This window comes from Triticum dicoccoides, chromosome 7B (genome assembly GCF_002162155.2).
Source record: "Triticum dicoccoides isolate Atlit2015 ecotype Zavitan chromosome 7B, WEW_v2.0, whole genome shotgun sequence".
NCBI classification, from domain to species: Eukaryota; Viridiplantae; Streptophyta; class Magnoliopsida; order Poales; family Poaceae; genus Triticum; species Triticum dicoccoides.
The window spans coordinates 219,021,573-219,028,574 of NC_041393.1; the positions used below are offsets into that span (position 1 = coordinate 219,021,573).

The window sequence follows — 7,002 nt, forward strand, 5'->3', positions numbered from 1 at the left end:
ACATTTTTCTTGTGTTACTTTCCTTTTCTTTTTTGGAAGGGGGGTGGTGGTTTGGGGTGGTTTTAGTGGGTGTACCTGTGAGGATGCATGTAGGAGCCTTCCTTCTCATGCACCTTAAAAATGTCTCAAACAACCACTTGAATGAATCTGCATCCTCATCTCTTATCAGGGCAAAACCAAAGAATGTAGTCTGTAAGTGGTTGTTAGTTCCGACAAAGACCCCAAGTGGCATATGGTACTTGTTGGTCTTATATGTTGTGTCAAACGTTAAGCAGTCCCCGCAGTCCTGATATGCCCCTCGGCAGCTTGCGTTCGCCCAGGATATGTTCTTAACCCTGTCGGACTCATTGAGTTGCATGTCATAGAAGAATTCCTTGTTTATAGCTTTCATCTCCCTAAAGAAGTTGACAGTCTTTAGGACATCGTCCACATCATCAATCCTTGAATTCTTTGCTTTCCTGCATATTAAAAGTTCATTGAAAAATGCATGTTGAACTGGTGTCAGGTCATGCGTTGCGTGATATGTTTGTACTGACAGAGGAAAAAATATGTAGGCGGTTTATGGGAGGAGAACAAGATTGTACTTACAGGTTAATCAGGTCTTTGGCATTCATTTCGAGGAAGTAGCTACCAGGGTCATCACCGCCCAGAATGCTCATGATTTGTGCGTGTTCAATGCCTTTGAACTGTAGGTACTTGACGTACTCCAAGATTGTTTTGTCAAAGTTTTTGTGGGAGTGCAAGAAGACAAGCATTTCTGCGGTGAGCTATAGCCTGTGGTTGTGTTCCCAGACTATTTCTTTTACGACAAATGTTCCATCCTTTTCCTTCTTCAGCCTCATTTTAGCCCCGCAGTTAGTTCTGGCTGTCGTCTTGTTACGCTGTCTATTTGCTTCAGACACCTTTGATTCATAAACTCCATGGCACGTGCAATAAAGGTAGGCTCTGGTCTTAAACTTGGGGCCTTCCCTGACAGCAAAACCAGCGTGCTTCGCATATACGTTGTAGAAGTTCTTACTTTGTTCGAACGTTTCAAACCTCATCTCTAGCCTTGGCATAACATAAGCTTCAATGTCAGGTGGCTGCACACAACAGTGACCAAACAAAAATGTTAGATGGGGTGGTCACAACACCATGGTATGGACTGTGCTTTGTATTTTTTTTCTATATGGATACTTACATGTGTATAGCTCTGCGCTGCCTCTGGTGTTTGTTGTTCTCCCTGGTTTATGCGCGCCGGTGGTGTCACCCTTGGCACATGCAGCAATGCATCTCTTGGAGGGAGCAACGATGACGAAGATCTCCGTCTCTCCTTGTACGACCGTCTCTCCTCAGATTCATTGTGATGTTGCTCCTATATATATGGCTCATATATTGTACTTTTGAACCTGCTAGAGTGGTCAAAATTTCTGTCTTTTTTACCTGGTCTTCCCATCGCAACTGCTTTTGCAGCACGGATGATTTGATGTTGACGGAGCGACTGGTGGAAGCCTTCTTGCAACCCATCCATGGCTTCCTATCCTTGGCTTTTTGCATGCGCTAGGGAAGGAAAACAATTGTTGTTGGTGATATTGTTGGCCTTGTTGCAACCCAGCAAAGGCAAAGCTTGCATTCCCCGACATTGCTGTTTGCTGTATAGAAGGACCTGTCCGTGCTTCTGATGATTGCGGTGTATCTTCAAATCTGCCTGTACTGTTGAAATATCCAGGCAGTATTTCTGGTGTTACCCAACCAGGTGGTGCCCCATATTTGTTTTGCTCATGAAATGCTTGCTGCGTGCGCCGCCTTTCATGCTTCTGCAAACAACATTCAAAAGTTTTTGGGATTAATCTGGTTTCGTTTTCAGTCGAACTGATGAACGTTCATGTTCAAACACGGATGTACTGTTTTTTAGCACTGTTTTGTAAACTGGACATTGAACACATGCATGACTTCTCTTTTGTTCTTCTATAACTTAGGCAACTACACTAGAAGTACTCCTAGTTTATGTATCATTGAACTTACTGTGTAACTGTGGCACTCTCCTGTCACTATCTACCTGGACTGATGCACAAGTTTAAGTTTTTTTAACTTGAACTGAAGCTAGCATATTAGATGCACTGACAGTAACCTCGACATGCTAATCGTGCATCAATGCATCTACATTACAAGTACTGCCAGTTTATGTATCATTGGACTTACTGTGTAACAACTTTATAATTTTTTCCAGTAACAGTTTTTTTACTTGTTCGAACTAACGCAACTAGATGACTTGTACTCTTAGAAATAACAACATACAACTTTTCAGTGGTAGCTGAACCTTAGTACTATCTACTTGGACTGATGCACAAGTTTAAGTTTTTTTTACTTGAACTGAAGCTAGCATATTAGACGTACTGACAGTAATCTCGACATGCTAATCGTGCATCAAATGTCAGGGGTGTCAATGAACTGATGCTAGCATTTTGCAATGTACTGATGCGGCACACAATTTTGTACTCATGAACCTAATAGTGTAACATGTAGGCAGAGCATAGCATCACAGATAAATTGATGAACTGATAAATTGACAGAAACGTGGTACATATCTTCATTCAAACCCAGATCTCAAAAACTTGTGTTACTAGTAATTTGTGTGGAAAGGATTCATCACCTGCATCTTGTTGGATGTGACTCCATCTTCATTTTGTTGGCGGCGTATTGGCAACAACTTGGAAGGTAGAGCCATTGCTGTTGGGGAGACGACCGTGCTTGTGGTGGAGCTTTGTCGACGAGGTCCGTCGAGGGGTGGCGCCCGACGGCGGGGAGGCGCATGGGGAAGCTCCTGCACCAGGCGGCGGGTAGGCGAGCGGGGAGGCTCCTGCACCAGACGGAGGGAGGCGTGCAGGGAGGCTCCGGCGCCCGGCGGCGGGGAAGAGCGCGGGGAGGCTCCGCCGCCTGGCAGCGGGGAGGTGCGCGGGGATGCTCCGGCGCTGGACGAGGCGACCGATGGTGGGGGCGGTCGGGCCAGCGACATGGCTAGATGGCGGCGCGTCGGGGGGAGTGGTGGCTGTAGATCGGGGGCCGGTGGTGCAAACTCGCCGTCGGCGGGTCACGGCGCCACGACTCCCTCGCTCCGGCTGCCGCCGTCACTCGCTCGCCCGCGACGGCTGCCTCCGGCGGTAGGAAGCGGGTCGGATTGGGGCTGGGTCCGTCGTGGACGTGTTGCTCCTTATAGGGGGCGAGGGTAACAGAATAATATTCTGTTACCGGTAACAGAATAGTCCAGCCCTCAAAACCTTATTCTAATAACACCCTTTAAGACCTTATTCTGCACCTCAAAACCTTATTCTGCACCTCAAAACCGTATTCTGCTAACACCTCCTCCCCACTACCTCTTCCTCCCGATCCAACCATCAAATCCACGAACCCCTCCCACCGGCGTGCCACCCCCTGGCGCCACCTCTTTCCCCCGCGCCGCCGCCCCACCTACCTCCCCCATGCCGCCGGCCCACCTGCCTCCCCCACGCCGCCTGTCCGCCACCCCACAGCCTCGTTCCCCCGCGCCGCCGCGGCGCCATCGCCTCGATGCGCCTCCACCTCTCCCACGCCCAGATCCGCATCTCCCCGGTAGCCGTCGCCCCTGCTTCACCCCCTTCTTCTCCACCGATGGAGAGGGGAAAGGTAGAGGGGTAGGCCAAGAACAGTAGAGGAGACGGGGAGACCAGCGACGGGGAGGCGCACAGGAAAGGCTCGCACAGGGCATCTGGTGGTCGGGGTGAGCCATGGCGACCGCGCCTGTCTCCCGATGTTGTACTGCGTACCCGTGACGGCCGGCGATGAGTGGGGTATGGAGAATCTGCTCGTGATGCAGAGCAGAGAGGAGCTCAGCACCGTCGTCCTTGTTCGCCGGAAGCTCGTGACTGGATCCAGGCGTCTCGGTGCCCGCGGGAGGAGGCGTGTGCTCCCCCGTGCCCTTCCAATCGCTGGTTGACTGGCCATGCAGTTCGGAAAGATTTTTTCAGATTTGGCCGTTGATGTGCAGTTCGCCAGTGATAGGAGTGCATCACGGCCGAGCAGCATGAAGCTCGGTTGCTCGGGCGTGCGGTTCGCCCAGCTTGTTCATGTAGTACGCTGGATGCATTTTTTCTAGTATATTTTGTTTGTTGCAGTTTATCTCACAGTATAAAAAATCGGTTTGTTTTCATGCAGTTTCAATGTTTGTCCCCTGGCAACGACAATTTCCCGTTGTGGTAGCCTCCCCTCTCCTCTTGTTCTAGCCATGCCTCCTGCTGACAGGGTCGACGCAAATGCTGGCGCGACCACAACATCTCCAGCGTGGACGACTCCCTTCAGGCATGTGGTTTGTTTGCAGTCGGCCTGTGGTTCGTTTTGCGGGGTCCTGGCCGTGCCATTGCAGTGCATCTGCATCCCTCGAGCATTGCACCGCGTGCCCTCATGCGGTTCAGCCACGGGCATCCGGCAATTTTTTTGGCTTCTGCTGTTCTACAGTTTCGTACCCCTGTGTCGAGTGCAGCTCATTTACTTTTTAGGCTCTTGGCTGTAGTTGGTTATTTGGAAACGGGATGGCCCAAACTTCACTTACTTGGTTTTCCCCCTTGCTTGTTTGTATGTATTGTAAAGTCCTCTGCTTGTTTGTGACGGGTTCGTTCAACTGTACAATGTCGTTCTTTTTATTGCTGTTCATTTTGTTTTGCAAATTTCTATGGACTAGAAATTGTAACCTGTTGCACTTTCATGCAGCTCACTATGAAAAAACATTCAAATCCAATGATGGAGTTCACTAGGACCAGTGCAGCGTATTAAGAAACAAAAAATTAACACTTTTAGAAAACCTTGTCCTAGAAGTTCACTCAGGGTCAAGGTGACGCAATTCGTTTAGGAAAAAAGAATAGTGATACACTCCTTAAATGGAAAAGTTACAGGAAAATGAATCTGTGCAGTTTACTAGTTTTGAGCTTGCAGGGCAGAACGCATAAGAGAAAAAAATGTAAGAAACACTTAAAATGGTGGGAAACCCAATGCAGTTCATTTAGAGAAGCACATAATATTGCTAGATCCCTGGTATAACGGGGTTCACTTTTGAGGGTGATGCCGGTCACTTGCACCCAACTTGAAGTGCAAAAAAATGTTTGAAAAACTGGAAAAAGAGTATTGCGATTCATCATTCAATAAAAAATGTTGCCGTTCACTTGCCCTCATCTCTGCGGTCCACTCGTTCATAAAAAAATGTTAGAAAAAACAACAAAAACTCACGAGGTTCACTTTCGGTAGTGTCGCGGTTCACTTCTCGATGGTGTTGTGATTCACCTACGCCCGACGTGAAGTGAAAATGAAGTCCGCTATGGTTTGCTATTGAGGTTCATTTTACTAATTTTTGCAGGAAAAGATGAAGTGATGGAGTTCTATTGGAGGCCCCATTATTCAATTTTGTTGTTGTTGAAAAGTGCACTTCATTAGTTCATTATAAAAATTGCAGCTCACTACCGTGATTTGGCTGGTGGAGAGTGCAGATTTTGTATGCTATAAAACTCCTATGTTGTCCACTTGGTAAACAGAAAACAAAAAAGATCTCAAAATGAAGCTCGCTTCTATATTAGATGTAGTTCACTCGCTTAGTCCCCGTTGTCCACTCGCTTGGTCAACGCGCGTAAAAAATTAATAAGTACGGAAAAATGACAAAAAAAATCATGATGTTCACTTTTGGTAGTGTTACGGTTCACTTTCGGAAGTGTTGTGGTCCACTCTCGTTCGGAAAAAAGTTGGAAAAAAAGACAACAAAAACTTGTGCGAGAAAATTTATGTTTGACAAAAAGAAATCATGAAGTTCACTTGACTGTCTGTTACAGTGCAGTTTTCAGTTCGAAGCAGTGCATTCTTCTGTCCGACGACGATTTTGGTGTCACGAAAAAAGAGTGTCCGCTTTTTGCTAATTTTAAAACTACTCTTAAACCGTAAGGAATTAGAGAGTGTGTTCTACATGAAAAAGTTGCGTCTCATCGATATCTTTCCAACGGCATATCATTTGAATCATTTCGACAAACAGTTTGTAAAAATTTCAAAAAAAAACGGCCGCTGCCATTCGTCCTCCGCCGCACGATTTTCAAAATTAACTTAAAACCGTAAGGAATCTCAAAACCATTCCTACATATTAAAGTTGTGCCTCGTCCATAGATTTCCAACGACGTATCACACATCTCGTTTCGACAAACGGTTCAAAAACTAGAGCGAAAACAGTACCAAAAATTTGAAAAATTTGAAAAACAGAATTCCGCGATTTAGTAAATTTGAAACTGCTCTTAAACCGTAACGAACTAGAGAAATATTTATATATGGAAAATATGTGCCTCGACGATATCTATCCAACGGTGTATCATTTGCTTCATTCCGACGAGCGGTTTAGGAAAAAACACGAAAAAACGCTCGCTGCCACTCATCATCCGCCGCACCATTTTCAAAACTGATTTTAAACCGTGTGGAATCTCGAAAAGTGTTCAACATGTCGAAGTTGCGCCTAATCCATAGCTTTTCAACGGTATATTACACGCCTCATTCCGATAAATGGTTAAAAAATTAGAGCGAAAATAGTATCGAAAAAACACCGCGTGGAGTTTTTTCCGACGAGAAGTTCACTAGTCTATATTGCAGTGCTCGTCGTCAAGAAGATACAGTGCACTTACGTTCAGCGTGCAGTGCGGAAGTGGTGTGCAGAATAGTTATTCTGCTAATATTAGCAGAATAGACCGTCTATATATATATATATACATACATATATATATATATATATATATATATATATATATATATATGGATCGGGATCAATTTGATGTAATCGGTGGTGTGTTTGTTGGGACATGATGAATTATCACTTTATGAATCCATTGAATCATTTGAGATTTTATTTTTTATAATTAAGTAGCTTTGCATGCTCTCCAGTCTATCTATATCTTCTTCGGCCAATTTCGGTGGGCTTTCTTTAGAGGGAGTGGTGCTTTGTAGTGGGTTCAATCTTGTGGTGATCTA

At 45.8% G+C, this 7,002-nt stretch overlaps 1 long non-coding RNA gene across 1 annotated transcript; it reads left to right on the forward strand.

The window, feature by feature from the left end:
- The first annotated feature begins 3,448 nt into the window (after nt 1-3,448).
- On the forward strand, nt 3,449-4,563 carry LOC119338866. Its single transcript, XR_005164128.1, has 2 exons — nt 3,449-4,084; nt 4,171-4,563. It is a non-coding gene; the product is annotated as an uncharacterized LOC119338866 (long non-coding RNA).
- The last annotated feature ends 2,439 nt before the right edge of the window (nt 4,564-7,002 follow it).